Source organism: Otolemur garnettii, unplaced genomic scaffold (genome assembly GCF_000181295.1).
Source record: "Otolemur garnettii isolate 467f Iridium unplaced genomic scaffold, OtoGar3 scaffold00060, whole genome shotgun sequence".
NCBI classification, from domain to species: Eukaryota; Metazoa; Chordata; class Mammalia; order Primates; family Galagidae; genus Otolemur; species Otolemur garnettii.
The window spans coordinates 9020251-9035832 of record NW_003852455.1 but is presented as its reverse complement, the minus strand read 5'-3'; the positions used below and the strand labels follow the sequence as shown (position 1 = coordinate 9035832).

Here is a 15582-nt window from a genome sequence, read left to right as displayed (position 1 = left end):
GGTGGGGGTTAAGGGCGAGAGAGCGAGCCAATGCGAAAAGACCCCATCCTTTTCCTCCCTCCTCCAGTGGGCTGGCACCGGGCAGCCCCATCTCTCACACACCAGCACAAATACGAGCCCTGCTCCAGGGCAAGCCTGTGCAGACTCGACTCGCCTGCCCCAGGACACTGTACCTGGCTTCTTCCAGAGACTGCCCACTTCGGAATGATCGGAAGCCCCCCGCAAAAGTTGCGGTGGAGGCGCCGTGGGATGACGGTGTTGGCCTTAAATTTACTTACATTCAAATAAAACTTTTCGGGCACCTCGGTAGCTAACATTGTGTTCGTGCCCCCCACTCCCACCCCCTTCACTCCGTCAAAGCAGGGGGCAGGGAGGGGAATGGCACAGCCCTCTCATTCCCGGAATGGAGTCGATCTCCGCTCTGCGGATTTCACAGAATACTCTCTGCCTATCGTCTGCTCCAACAAGAAGTAACTTTCCAGGAAGCTGCCCGGGCCCCGACTGCCGCCAGGATCGCTGCCCGCGCTGCGCTGGCCGCCGGGGATTCACCGGGGCGGGGGGGGGCGGGGGAGGAGGGAGGCGGGCTCGGCCTGGGAAGGCTTGCGGGGAATAGGGCGCACTTTCCCCTAAATCCCTCGTCTGCGCCGGGTCCAGGACTCTCATAGTTCACCTAATCCAACCCCAAGCACACAACAATTTATAAACGGGGAAATGAGACAAGTTAAGTAGCAGAGCTAGTCTAGAACCCGGGAGTTTGGTTTCAATCCCAGACTCATTTCCTGACTCCAAGTTGCCCAATTCCGGCGTTTGTTACCCTTTTTTTCCTCTTTTTTGCCCCCCCCCCGAAACTTCTTTTTAGGAGATGCCTAGGCAAGATGTCAAAGTTAAAAAGATGGGAGTCCCTAGGGTTTAACGTCTCCACCCTGCACGCCCCAGCCGAGTTGGAGGAAAACTAAACCGAAAGTCCCTTCCGCCTACGTTGGCAAGAACGGGAACCCAGCTCGACTTGGTTTCCGCCCAAAGTATTTAGATAGAATAGGAGCTGCCAGGCCAAACCTGGACAGGTTTAGGGATTTCCGAAAACGATTTCCCCGAAACCATAGAGACACGGTTTGGACTCTACAGAGGCCGGGGCGCCGACCCCAGCGCCCGCCTTGGCATACTCCGAAATTGCCTCGCCATCCCGTGGCCTCCCTGGGAATTATAATCCCTAGGCGCCATCTCCAAATTAGTCTGGGTAGAGGGCTGCAGAAGGCGCTTTCAGGACACAGGGAACCCGAAAAGACTCCGCTTCAAAGGCCGCAGTCCTAAAAGTAGCGGTGGCGTCACACTGCGCCTTGCATTCAGTCTGCGGCGGCGGAGGGGTCAGAGTCTGTTCGTAAAGACTTGGCTCCTTAGGTCTCAAAATCCTCCTTTGAGGCTTGCTTATTCCTCTGCCCAGTAAGATAAAGGTGAAGTAGGAAGCTGGAATTATTTCTGAGGTGGGGGTGAGAATCTTGGGAGTTAAAATTAAATAAATGGACTTAATGGAAATTGGGAGTCCAGTGGTTCCGGGACCTCAAACCTAAACGTGTTTTTACCACTGCCTGACACTAGAGAGAGCCCTCCATCAAGGCTTGAAACCCATAACCCCTTTCTCGCCCCGCCCCTCTTTCCCATTGACCTAGTTTGGCCAGAGCTTCCCGATTTGGAGAATGCCCTCTGCCCTTCCCCCATCCTCTCTAGCCAGGCCAGCCGCTGGATTATTGGTAATCTAATAACTTTAATAACTCGCTGAAAAATCAAATGGTAAATTTGAAAGTGCAAAGCACTGGTTAGGGACAAGAATAAGGAATTTTAATGAGGCTTGAGCTGCCGCAGTGAAGCCCACACTAGTGCTCCGGCGGGAGGGTTACTGGTCCCAGACAACGAGCTGCAGGGATCTAGCCACAGACGTCCAGCAGCAGGGGATGGGGCAATCTTCTGAGTTGCTTTTGTTCTTGGGGGAAAACACTTTTTGCCTTTTGATTGGGGCGAAGAGGAGAGAAGGTTGCTGGGGGTGGGGGGCGGCAACAGTAGAAAAAAAGCCAATCTGACAATGCGATGGCCTCAGCAGCGGCTTTGGGTAACCGAGGTGTTCAGGGACATGATGTCCTGACTTTCATTTCTATAACGTTTCCTGCCAACAGCGCTCTTGCAAACCTGCAAGCTTCTAGGAAATGCAATAAAACAGAGGGATGTATTTTATCTTCAAGATCTGAAGAGAAGCTGCCGAAGGGGCGCTCCCCATACGCCCGGGAGACGAAGGGCCTGCAGACAATGCCAGCAAACTACGTTCCTAGGCAGAGCTCCCTCGGCCATCCTGACTGAACTGGGCTCAGGCTTTGCAAAAAGGCCGGCGGGGGAGGAGAGAGGCGTGATCTCCTCAAGCAAACAATGCCTTTAAAAATCCGATCTGGACAAAAGTCAGCCAAGGTCTTTATTCGCGTTAATGAAGATGGAAGGCACTAACTGTCCTTGGAAAACGATGAGTCAAACTTGACCGCGCTTCAAACACGTTCCCAGATTCGTTTCCAGCCCGAACAGAGGCGCGTTTCTCCGACGCGGCCTCGGACGGTTCCGGCAGTGGGAGAGGCTGAACTAGATCCCAGCGGACTGGGCGGGGGAGACCGCGGCTTGCCCCGCGGAGGAGCGCGCAGCCGCCGCTAGGGGCCGCCAGTGCGCGGACACAGGTTTGCCATCTTAAGTCACGAGCTCTGGGAAAGAAAACTTTAAGGACGCGCTGTTGTGGCACAAATGCTACGAAGACTACGAAATGCTCGTCCACATGTCACCCCCGACACACACACGCACACACACACACAGTTCCGGGCCACGAAGCAAAGGATAGAAGTAAGGGGACGAGATCCAAAAGTGAGCCTCTGGTGCAGCCAGCACACCTCTGAAAGTCTCCTTGTCTAGGCCGTAACCACCTCCCTAGCACACACATACCACCACCCTCTCGGAGCTTTGGGACTGCCCCCTACTCCCAGCACCACTGCAAGATATTCATGTCTTTTACCGAAAATCTTAGGCCATTCTTTCTAAACGAAATCCTCCAAGACTTCTGGGGAACCTTTTCCAGTGTTCGCAGGCAACTAAGGTGACCCAAGAGGTTAAAATCATGGCTCTGGATGCTGCTCCGCTTTCTACCGTACTTCATAGGAGGGCAGGTAAACTCGCCTTTGAACTTAAGTCACTTAACTCAAACCCAGAAGCTCAAAATCTGGTCCTTATGAAGGTCACTTACTACAAACATCCCCCCATCCACCTCCACCAGGCTTGTTTCCTCAAGAGTTTTCAGTCCTAAAGCCCCTGAGCTCCTAGAGGGTATCCGTCCATTACAGACTTCCCCTGGGAAAGGCCAGGGTGAGAGGGAGATGCTATATTCAAAGCGGGTTATTTTACGGTTTCTCTTAGTGGAGCTAGAAGCCCAACTCTGGGTGATCGTGGACGAGGTGCGCATCTGGGGCATTTCTAACTTTCATCTGTCTTCTCAAAACTTTGGAAGTCGTATGCCATCGCCATTGATAGGTAGGTGTCTTCCTCTGGCAGCCCTAGCAGCTGGTCAGGACCCCAAAGGTTTGGGAACCAGTTGGCCCACCGCCCCAGGCGGAAAACTCGATCACGTCCACCACTAGGTGGCGGACTCAGTCCGTCCGAGAATCCCCAGGTGGCCAGAGCCTTCAAAACCAGAACCCCCTACCCTCTATTTCCCCCCTCCCCCGTCTGGTAGGGTTGGGGGTGTGCTTGCCTTCAAAATCAAAGCTGGAAAACATTTAATTTAGTGGATGTAATTCCGTTTTTTCCAATGCTCACGTATCTAGCAACCACCACGCAGTATCTGGAGCGGCGGTTCTTGTAACACAGGTTGATTCTCCCACCCCCAAAGCTGAATGTAGTGGGAAGGAGAAAAAAAAAAAAAAAACGAAAAGAGTGCACTTGTCTTCAAAAGGCAGAATGGCACTCGATGGTATTAGCAGAGGCTCTTGCCAAACACTGGCCGACCAGCAAAGAAAGTCGAGAATAAACTCCTGATCCCCACGGAGAAAGGGGACCTGGGTGCCACCCAGGCTAACTGCGCCTGGCAACCGGGTGGGGTTGCGTGTGGGGAACCGGGTCTGTGAGGAACTGGTTGCTGGTCTCGGACTGGAAGACAGAGAGGGTTGGGAGGAGCCGTTCCTAGCTTCCTCCGGGACGAAGAGAAACCGGCCAGCTCTGCCACCACACAGCACCCTCGCTCGGATCGCCTAGGCTGCGGTCCCACTTGTTGCGCAGTGCTGGAAAACCGCACGCGCCATGCTGCTTTGACTCCCAGAGGGCTACAGACCAGCCTGCCGTTATCTCCACGCCATCCACAAACCTCTGCCCCCAGCCCCACCACACACCCACATACGCCGCCGCCGCCGGCAAAACTACAGTACTTCCAGCCACGACGGTTTATACACCAAACATTCCTCCTTTTCTCAACGTCAGACGAGGAGCAGAATTCAGATTCCCTAAGAAGTGAAGACCAAGAGGGGAAGGCAGACTATCTCTACCTAGAGAACTTTTCTACTTACAGCCAAGCAGGCACACGCCCCAGCCCAAATTACTGGAACTATGTTGCCTATTCTGACACCATCCTAGGAGGAAAGGAACTTTCTCTTCTCTATTGGAGAGATTCAATTACAAAGTCTCTTTTTAAAAGGTTTTATCACTTCTAATTTTTTAAATGGGGGAGGCTCATAAAATCATTTCACAGTATTTTTCAAATATTTTACTTTTGCCAGTAGTTTCACCCACCGGGGGGTGGCGCTGCCGCACTACCTCCTCTGAATATTTTAAGTTTTTCTCAACAAAGTGGGTTGTGAGTGTAGCTACCCCGCAGTGGAAGAGAGGGAAGGAAGGGTTTTGACATCTAGCCATGGCTACCATTTACTCAACCAATAACTGGAACTCTTCAAGCCCTCAGCAAAACGGCAGTTTAAGAATCTAGAGTCCTAGCCCTATCTACCAAATCCAGAATAAATCGGACATCCTTTTCAAGAAAGTAAGGGGTAAAACCATTCAAAACGGAACAGAGGAGGAAAAGAATAGTTGGAAAATTCCCACTTGCCCTGACTGTGTCCTCCTAAAAGTTGCTTAGTTTTTATGGACAACATTGATAGCTTTACTGTCGCTATCAACAGACCCTGAAAATTAGCCAATACTTGGGTACTCAGTATTGGAAAATCTTCCAAATAGGATACTGGAAACTTCTATTTATAAACTTGGGGGTGGGGGTATTTTTCCCATCTACAAGTTTCTATTCTGGCCTGAAGACTCAACTGCAGTCATTATAGCAAAGGAATGCCCTTCTCCTGGCATTTCTCTCCGTTTCCTCCTCTCCCAGAAACAAGTATCTTTTCTTCTTAAAGAAAAAAAAAAGCATATATTTTAAAGCAAGAATGTGATTTCACCTCGCTCCTTTGAGCTCATGTTTGCTACCTCCAGGAATAGCGTGTGGACTAGGGCCAGATGAACTTCAACTTGGGCTGCAGATTTACGAGGTTCTGTTCCAGTGCCAAAGGCTCTTGGTAGTAAATAGTGAGCAAAATAGATACCTGTCTCCTGATGGAGCTTGCCGGGCCCCCTCTTATTTTTTTAAGTTATTTATTAAAACCACACACACCTTGCAAAGAAAAAGGGAAACTGGCAGTCTCTGTAGAGGAAGCCGGTGGCATCGCTCAGAGCCACAAACTGTATTTCTAAACAGCCCTTTCCCTGGTTCCCTCTCTCCTGCCCCACTTTTTTTTTTCTAGACTGTAAAAACGCATGTACTGACACTTCACTTACAGAAGAAAAAAAGTAAAAGTAAAGCGTTACAATAAGATTTTCCTACTGGAAACTATAAACATTTTTTTTAAGTACATAAAAGATTAAATTAGTGGGGTAGGGGGAGCAGTGAGTGGCTCTGAGATGGTCAGGGACCCTATCACAGCTTAGAACTTTCTCAGCACCTGATTTGGGGTCATTTCTCTTGCTCAAGTGTCAGGACTTCCACCATCCCCACCTCCAATTAATAACAATTGCGGGGAGGGGGACACACACATATGGTCTGTTTTTCTTTTCTTTTCTTTTTTTTTTTTTAAATCAGTACGGTTGTGTTCTTGCTCTCCATGGGGGAGCTTTAAAACTCATAATTGAAACACTAGTTCTATTTTTTTCGCCAGGGTTCCTATAACATGGCATCATAAAGGCAACGCAACGCACAGTTCCAAAGACATTTACCACGGTCAGTACATCCTGCAGCGGGGTGGCCCCTAGCTCCTGCTGCCCGCGCGCGCAGCTTCTTTCCGAGCCTTCGACTCCCTACCAGCTCCCGCCCCGGGCCGCCGCCGCCGCCGCCTTCCCCCATTCCTATTCCCTCGAGGAGAGCCACAGGTTGCAAATCCAACCAACCTCGCAGTCTATTTTTGCAAAATCACTCACAAAGATCTCCCTTTCGCGCCCGCGCCCGATCTTCCCGCGCGGGGTCCCCCAGACATAGCCACAAAGTGCCCTTCTCTCCTCCCGGGTCTAGTATGAAAGGGACGTGGGCTGGGGCTCTGTTTGTCTTTCCCCTCGCCCAGCGTAAGGACCTCGGGAATCTCAAGCCTGGCGTCCACTACGGTCAAGTCCGCAGTTTCCTTTTCACAGAGCTTGCACCATGGGAAAAATAAAATAAAATTTAGGAAAGGGAGGGAACAGCCATTGGGAGCCAACACAGAGTCACGCAGCGCCCAAAATACAAATATCTCGGCCGCCAGAAATCCTGCCACCTTCTCTCTCTTAGGCTGTCCTGTCAAGGTTTCACGCACGCTGAAAGGCACCGCAGGTGCAAATGCGCACCCCTTTCCCACCCACTCCCCAAATCCCTGTCCCGCCATCAGCCTCTCTCCTCGCCATGGGCAGAAAGAGCGCGCAGAGGTTCCGACTCCCTCGACTACAACCGAGAAAGAATAATTTTAAAAGTATTCAACATCCCCGCCCCCATGCAAGCTAACCCTCTCCTAAATACAGGGGAAGAGGACACCAAGACACTCGTCTCTCGTTAAGAAGATGAGGGCTCTGAAAGGAAATAGTAGACACGATACTTCATCTCATTTGGTTTTATGACCCAAAAAATTAAAAAAAAAAAAAAAAGGAGGAGTTCGCTTGGATTTTTCCTCCCAAATCGCGGCTCGGCTAGCAGGCAGAGAATCTAAAGGACCGAGGCCGGTGGAAGGGAGCCAGCGCGGCGAGCGAGCGGGCCAGCCTCTCTCCTCGCCTCCCGGAGTTACCCAGAAGGGCAAGAGAAGGGAAGGAAGAAGAGGCTAGGAAAAAGAGGAGGGAGGGAAGGGGAGGCAGGAGCAAGGAAAGCAGTTTGCAAGCAAGAAAAGAGGGGAAAAACACAGCCGCACGAATCCAGAGAGATCACAAGCCGTACGCAAGCAGCAGCAGAAAGAGCGAGAGCGCGAGCGCGCGTCCTCTCCGCCGTCTGGGGCCAGACAGCCCCCAGACTTGCCCGGATCACCCCCCAAACACTGTCTCGTCCTCTCTGCTCCGGCCGCCCCCTAACTCCCCTCCTTCCTCTCCTCCACCTCCTTTTCAAAAACCAAAACAACGCAAGGGAGGGTGGCAAAGCCTCCCCAAACCGGCCGATTCACTCAAAGACAACAAAAATAATAATAATAATAATAAATATATAAAAATCTACATCCTAGAGTGGGAGAGACATGGGACTAATCTTCGGCATTTATTTTAACACCTGACAGCTAGAATAAATAAATATATACATTTATATTAATAGATACACATAGAAAACTTGGAGCCAAAGCATTTGGCAAGAGCGGAAAAAAAAAGAATTAAAAGGTAAAATAATGATCATGAGCAGCGGCGGCGGCAGCGGCACCAGCGGCAACAGCGGCGGCGGCGGCGGCGGCAGCAGCAGCAGCAGCAGCGGCAGCAGCAACAGCAATAATCACCTGGTGTCCGGCCTTTCCTAGAAACTTCTTGCATCACCACTTCTAAGAACCCCAGTTCTAAGAATCAACAGAGCTCAATTCTCGGAATTTGAGCTGAGGACTTTACCATTGCTACATGGCAGGGGAGGACTCGGTGTCAGCTCTCTGAGATTTTTACCTCCCCTACACCATAAAAAGGCCTCAAAGCCACGATATTTGTTCACTATCCAACATATATCGAGGTCCTCACAGTCTGACAGTCTTATATTTCGAGATTCTTTTTCTGCGTTCGAGGGCCCAGAAGGCGGCCCTCCCTCCCCGGGTCCGCGATTGTGGTACGGCCTGCTCCGCCACAGTCACGTGGGCGCCCCTTCTGTGACGTCGGCGTCTTTGCTGTAGCAGAGCTCGGCCTCTGGAATTCTGAGAACTAATTTGCTATTCCGTGACATAAGAGGGGGAGTGCGCTTTGCTTTCCTGGGGTCTGGGGCTAATTCCTCCTCTCTTACCCATAAACTCAGCTCCTCGAGCGAAATACACAAAAAGGAGCGAGAGGTTTGAACCATTGGGGAAAAAAATATGTTATATGTAGCAGGTTTACAGAGGCGAGTAAGAGAAAAAAAAAATAATAAACACCACAGCTCTTTCCAGCTAGAATATTAGGCACCACGAGAAAAATATTTGCCAAGCCGTTTCGGTGGGTTCATTTGCTTTTATTTTTATTTGGGACGAGGTTTTTTGGTTTTGTTTAGTCTTGGGGTTTGATTCTTTTTGGCGTGGTGACTTGGGATTTGGGGTTGCTGTATTTTGATAATTTTCGGATTTTTGCTTCTGATGTTTGCCTATTGCAAGTTTGTTGTGTTACGTAAATCTTAAGATCCGGCATCGGTTGGACTTTGTGTGTTTTCTTTCCCTATTTTTCTCAAGAGTTTCAGAGAAGATGTATTATTTCAATACCAGTACTGTTGAAAGAAGCTTGAATTTTTGTTGTATGTAACAATCCCAGCCCTCACTTTTTTTTTTTTTTCCTCTTGGTGCAATTTTGTTTTTCCCCTTGGACTTTTACTGAAGTGAGCTTCTCCTACACTCGGGAGAAATGTTCAAAGGATTTGTTTTGGTTTGGCTTGTTTCTTTCCAGGACAGCAAGTGGTGGGTTTACTGTTTCTGTTATTGTTCACTCTTAGGACATTTCTTGTTGCAAGAAACGTGTGTGTGCGCTTTGGTATGTGTATGTGTGTGTGCTACAAAATCCTGTGAGCCAAATACGTGTTTGTGTTTTGCTTCTTCTTAAGGTCTGATTTTCTTTTTCGAGGCTCATTTCAAGGTCGTTGTAAAAAAAATCTTTTCAGTTTGTGTTTAATAGATCAGCCGGAGAGAATGCTAAAGGCCTGCCGTGCCCGTATCACAGATACTGTGTGTATTTAGAACAGACTGTGCTACAACTACTCTGCACGCAGCACAGTCCTCTTAGCTTTCAAGCTGAGTTGGGGAGGGGGGAGGAAAAGAGGGAAATCTTTCTCTATTTCTTTCTTTCTCTCTTTTTAAAGGCAAATGCTGGGCAGAATCATTTCATTGTGGGCCCTAGTTTGTTTGTTCAGAACTGCCAGTTTCCCTATTAAAATGTTGGTTGGGGTTTTTTCCCCTCCTACTCATCCCTGAATGAGGGAGACTCTTGTTTCTTTTATGTCTGTCTCTTAAAGGAAGGGTGTGAGGGGAAAATAATATTTCGGATTCCTCAAGAATTAACCCAAAATGTTTGGACCAGAAGCAGCTTTCAAAGGTCAGGCTGTTCTGAGCCTTGGCTAGAGAGTCCTTCAAGTGACTCATTAAATTACAGATGAATGCTTCAAGATTCCGCAAAATCTCTTCACATATTAATTTCTAGTAAAGATATCTCCCAAAATAATCTACCTCTCTAAACCCCAGATTTGGGTTTATATTGGAGAAGTGAACCGGGCTATGAAAGATTGTTGGCTGTTTGCTGGGATATGTAGATCTCTTTCACTGACGGTCCCGTAAGAAGTTTCATTTATTACTGAAGATGCTGTTGTCCACGTGACCCCCTCCCCCTGCCCCACATACACACATCCTTTTAAACCAGGGAAGGTACATGGGGATTCATTATTTTCCACAAGGCCTAAAGCTTAGGAAATCTGCCGGAGTGTCTGTCCCTGTGAAATCTGAATATTTTAATACTTATTGACAGATGGATTACTTGCAGCCGCTTCAGAAAAGCCTGTCTCGTGAAGAATTTTTGAAAAATATACATAGGCCTAATCCTGTCACTGTTGTTGAACGTGTTACCCCCAAAGACACATTATATTGTCAAGTTGGAATTTATTCTGCCAGAAAGCAGACAATTTGCTTTTTTATTAGTCTTCTTCTCCCTTGGTTTCAAAGAGTTTTAATTTAATCCCACCGGATCCAAAATGACGCCCTGACTTTGCTGAAGTGATTTTTTGTGTGTATGTGTATGTGTGATTTTTGTTCTTTTAGGAGCAAATAGCGCCTTAGAGTTTCTTAGATATGGCTGTATGGTTTGGAATGTGAATTTTATGACTCTTTCCTGTTATTGGTCCTATGATAGGATGACTTTGATAATTTTGGGGCTCTGTTTTTGGTCAAAGCCGCCATCCTGCCTAATACACTCCCCCCCCCCAAATGCACAGCTCGTCCCTCCTGAGTTCCCTTTGCCACGCCACTCTTAGCCCCATGGGGGCGCTGCAGAGCAAAGGGAAAGTGCTCCTTCAGTCAGTTGAAACAGCCAGAGTGGGGGCTGGGAAGGGATTCACTATCCTCATACCCCAGTCCTCTTTAATTCTCCGCTCGGAGCGAGGGAACCCACCAGGACTGCTTTATAGATAATTAACTCCATCATCAGGGACCTCAAATCTTCTCAGTGCATTATTTCTGGGACCAAGTGCCAGAGTCTCACATTTCTACTTCTTTTTGCAAAATCAGTGTGTTTACATCAAAAGAAATTGACCAGAATAGAAGGAGCCCCATTAGAAACGGGGGGCGGGGGGGGTGGGGGATTATTGAAAATACTCTAAAGATAGACACTTAATTTTAGGTGAGTCTCTTTTTCTCTCAACTGAATAAATGGTGAGGAAAATTGTGCACCCACCTTTTAATCGCTTTTTACTTCTTAGGAAAGTAACTATCAAATTTTATAACAATTACATTTCTTCCAGAATGTCCTTCTTTTTCTCATTCTTGATCTCACCCCCTTTAGTATCCAGGTTGGGCATCATTACTTGGGCCTCCTTCACTCCAGCATCTCTCTGTTATGGTATTAAAGAAAGGGCTGGCTTGAATATATTCAAATTATTTTAAATCATTCTTAAGAAGCTCTAAAGAGTGGTTCCATAGCCCGGGTCCTATGAATGATTGCTGCAGACTTGGGGGTACTATGTAGAAACTGGTCCCATGATTTCATGGTTACTGGTTGTGAATACTCAGAATAGCTGACCAGGCCAGCCTCCTTGCCCTGTGGACTAGGCACAGGAATAGGTCCCTGATCATAGTCACTGAGTAAATAGAAGCTATCCTGTCCTCTTTCTAAGGGGACTTGAAACAGGAAGTTAGTTTCACTTGTCAGGAACCTCTGGTACTTTAGTAGTTCTTTGAAGTATCACATCACAGGATTAGAGATTTTAGAAATGAAGGAATTTTGTAGAATAATCACTGAACTAACTCCTCTGGGCTTTCTTCTTTCAAGAGGACAGGCTGGCCCCTCACGCAAGAGAACCCAGGAACACAACTGAAAATGGGTCTGCAGGGTTTGATGGTCCAGTGTCATTTTAGAGGATCAGGGTGACCTGACAACTTGGGTTTGGAGGTGGGTATTTTCTTTTCATGCAGAATTGAGGAAGGCAAGGCTGCTTTGGACTCTGAAAGCTGTAAACTGGTTCTCAGAAATAATTCTGAGTCACGATGAGTATCAGCGATTTGGTGGTCACTTGGGTTTGTTTGTGCTTGTCACCTATGCTGCTGTACTGGGCACTACTTTTAATAGGCATGGGAGATGTTATCTATCTAACTTGTTGAAAGTTGCCTGTTTGTTTTATTTCAAATCCTTCATTTAGCATTATTGTAAACAAGCTCTCTATAATATCCTTGGAGAAAGGAAGGAGTTTCTTGATATGTTTTGACAAAATTGAGTAGAAAGTTTTGAGACATTAAAAAAAAAGATGATTTCTAGCCACCACCTTCTAAAAAAGAAGTATCATCATTTTGATCCATATGCTGCCTTTTTAGACTTTATTATTCTGAGATTTTTTTTTCCCCACTTAGAAAAACTTTTCTGCCTGGCTCAGATTCCCCCCACCCCCCAAACCCTAATTTTCCACACTTTTCTCACTTATTCAAAATGGCAATAAATACCAGGAGCTTAAAATAGAGAAGTGAGGGGGGTGGGGTACACAATCGTTTGTTTATTGCATTCAATCACTGTTTTGAATAGCAGGGTTTTCACTTTCTATAAAACCTTAGCATGAGGGAAAGCAGCAGCTGGGCTCTGAGCGGGATGAGGGGAGGAAAGCACTTGAGTGTTTGTAAACTCGGGTGGCTGGCCCACCCGCCTGCCAGGCTGCTGGCTGCCGTACATAGCTGTCTCTACTACCTAAGGCAAGAAGTGGAAAAACTTGATTTGCGTGTTGTGCCTGCCTTTTTTTTCTTTCTTCTCCACACCGCCCTCTGTACACCTGACCACGCAGAAGCCTATCTGACGCTGGCTTGATGGCAGGGAGAGCTGGAGAGCGGAAGAATGTGCAGAGGGAGGGAGGGAGGACTTGGTACTTTTCCATTCACATCTCCACAGTGGCTTTTCTTGTTTATTTCAACCTCCACCCGCAGAACCCTTTCGGCTGCCTGAAATTCGAGTCATTAAACTGTTCCCTGAGGTCAGAGGACAGACACTCGGTGCAGGTTTCCTACAGGTCCGTGTCTATGTAACCTGTGTACATACAGGGACACACACACGAAAATGTAACTGCGGGGGCACAGTGTAGGGAGAAGGAGAAAACTGAGTTTGTTGCCAAAAAAAACCTTGGTTTCTAATTACAGATCTGCCTCGAATGCCTTATGGGACACTGAGCAAAGCCACTTGTGAGGACGCCGTTCCCTCAACAACGGTGTGAAGGGTAACCCCGAGGATGTGCAGGCTCCCTGTCTGCTCCAAGTTCTATACCTTTACATCTAAGTACATATTTACTTAACTTTTCCGTGGGGGAGATGGAAAGGAGCTGTGTCTATTCTGTGTGTGCCTGAGCTGAGGGAAGGGGTTAAAATGTAAACTTCTAGGTAAAGAAGGCTGTCCCAGAATCCTCACCTCTATCAATTTTTAACCAGTTGTAGACCAAAGTCTAGGATTCTGCTGCGTGGGTCCAAGAACCAATTGAAGATTTTAAACATTAAAAGTCATAGGAGACAGGTTCTAAGACCTTGTACTTTTGCTCTCCAGCATTTATAATCAGACTAGACAGTTCCTGAGTGTCTTTTCTGCCCTATAGTTGTTTTTTTTTTTTTTTTTCTCTATTTGTTTTTGGAAACAGTCCCGGTCAATGGTAGGGAGGAGATGACATTTGTACACTGGATAATTTTTAAGCTACTGGGATGCATGTAGCTGTGAAAGATATGTCATAACAGTCACAAATGCGTGCGCATGCACGCGCACACACACATACATAAAAAAGATAAGAAAAGCTTAAGAAATTCCTGGTAATAAGCTTAGAGGCAACACAGCCGTCACTGCATTAAGTCAGAGGAAATAACAAATGAGGAGTTTGCCCTTACCAAAAATAAAAAGAGAGAGAGAGAGAAAACAAGAAAGAAAAAGTCTTGATCTATCTGAAAACACTTGAAAGCAATAAAAGATTGTTTCCGTCAGTGTTTCTTGTACTTTCTTGATCTGCAATCTTTAGGAAAGATCTAGAGTTTCTCAGGCTTGGTTGTATGACTGGTATTTATCAGCAGTAACCTCCTTGCCACCTATCACCCCACTGGCTTAGACTTTCTGGAATATTGGGCCTATGTACAAAGGTGGGTGGAGCCAATTACATTCTCTCAATGTAAAACAATTGAAAGTTATGCCAGAACTGGGTAGGTCCCCAGCCGTTGTTTAATCTAGTGCTACCAACTTTATATCAATGAAAATTAAAGCCCAGACAGAATCCATTTGCCACATACAGAGCTGGATCCAGAATTTTGATGCCCTCGTTCTAAATCCACTATGCTTTTTTATGGCTTATGACGGAAAGAGGGTATTCGCCCTGCCTTGAATTTAGACTTTTGGCATTGTCTCTACTGAGTCAATCTCAGCACTACCCTTAGAAAACCATCATGTACAAAGTTTTGCATGTGGATTCTGGTATAGGACCACAGTCTCCTACAATACCATGATTTGATATTATTAGTAAATCTATAATTGTTTTACTATTCATGCAGTTGTATCGTGATTGTGTGTATGTAGGTGTTAAAAATGTGATATTTAGAATATGTGTGGCCTAGAAGCAAAGACAAGGAGCACGCGCACCCAGTGTCCAGATCTTGGTTTCAAATGTCATTTCTGAGTATCAGGAAGCAAAGCTTCTTGGAGAAATGATTGAGTCTAGGACTGGGGCAGGAAAAATACAAAATAAGAATGAAACATCGTGTAGTACCTTAAAGTAAGAAATTGCTAGAAAAACAAAAGGGAAGCTACATTGATGGGGTATATTTCAAAAAGACACAGGAGCTACTTGAAGACGCCCTTTAGCCAAAACTGAAACAGTTTGAGCCAGAGAATTATGTTTTGCATCATAACCCAAAGTATAAAATAAATGTTAATGAGTCCGCACTGACATAAATAGCTCAGCAAATTAACAAATGAGAGTGAAGAGACAAACATCCTCTGTGAAGAATTCCAAATAACTTATATAGACATGCTGCTCTCAAAGAAGGGGGAGCACAAATCTCTATTCTAAACTGTGGGCTGTACCTAGTAACTCCCATCCAAAGAGTACAGTATGGAAATGAGGTGAGGGAGAATAATTTAACATAGAAAAACCCAGCAAACACTCAGCCAGGTTATCCAGGTCAACATCAACAACTATCAGTCATGTGGAGAGTGTGTACTCTTAGTATGATGTGATGAAAATGTTTCTCTATCTCTGTAGTCTTAACTCCCACGATCATCGTCTAATCATAAGAAAAACATGAGATAAATCCCAGTAGAGGGGCATCCTACCAAAAACCCCAGTAATCCTCCAAACCATCAGGGTCATCGAAAACAAGGAAAGTCCGGTGAAGGGCTTAACTACAACTTGGACTTTACCTGGAAAGTAAGAACAATGTAGCCTAAAAATGTGTACCCTCGTATTAAGATAAAATAAAATAAAATAAACAAGGAAAGGTTGAGAAACTATCCCAGCCTAGGGCAGATTGAGGAATCATGACAATGTGGTTCCTTAATGGATTCATCCAGATTCTTAGATGGAATCATAATTCAGAAAAAGATATAAGATAAACCTAAACAAATCTTAATCATGGACTTTGGTTAATAATAAATGTTTCATTGCTACAAATGTATGGTGTTAATAATAGGAGAAACTAGATATGAGGTTATTCTCTATCCTCTCAA

The 15582-nt window shown here is 46.5% G+C and overlaps 1 protein-coding gene and 1 long non-coding RNA gene across 3 annotated transcripts in view; one reads left to right on the top strand and one right to left on the bottom strand.

Annotated features, from left to right (window-relative positions):
- Positions 1-8028, bottom strand: part of BCL6 (B cell CLL/lymphoma 6) — a 23548-nt gene extending 15520 nt beyond the window's left edge. Inside the window, exon 1 of one of the 2 annotated variants that reach the window (XM_023514841.1) lies at positions 7986-8028. The gene's annotated coding sequence lies outside the window, so the exon portion shown is untranslated. The other variant, XM_023514842.1, reaches the window with a different exon arrangement.
- A 449-nt stretch (positions 8029-8477) lies between these two features.
- LOC111726285 lies at positions 8478-13845 on the top strand. Its single transcript, XR_002774094.1, has 3 exons — positions 8478-8658; positions 11683-11802; positions 12819-13845. It is a non-coding gene; the product is annotated as an uncharacterized LOC111726285 (long non-coding RNA).
- The last annotated feature ends 1737 nt before the right edge of the window (positions 13846-15582 follow it).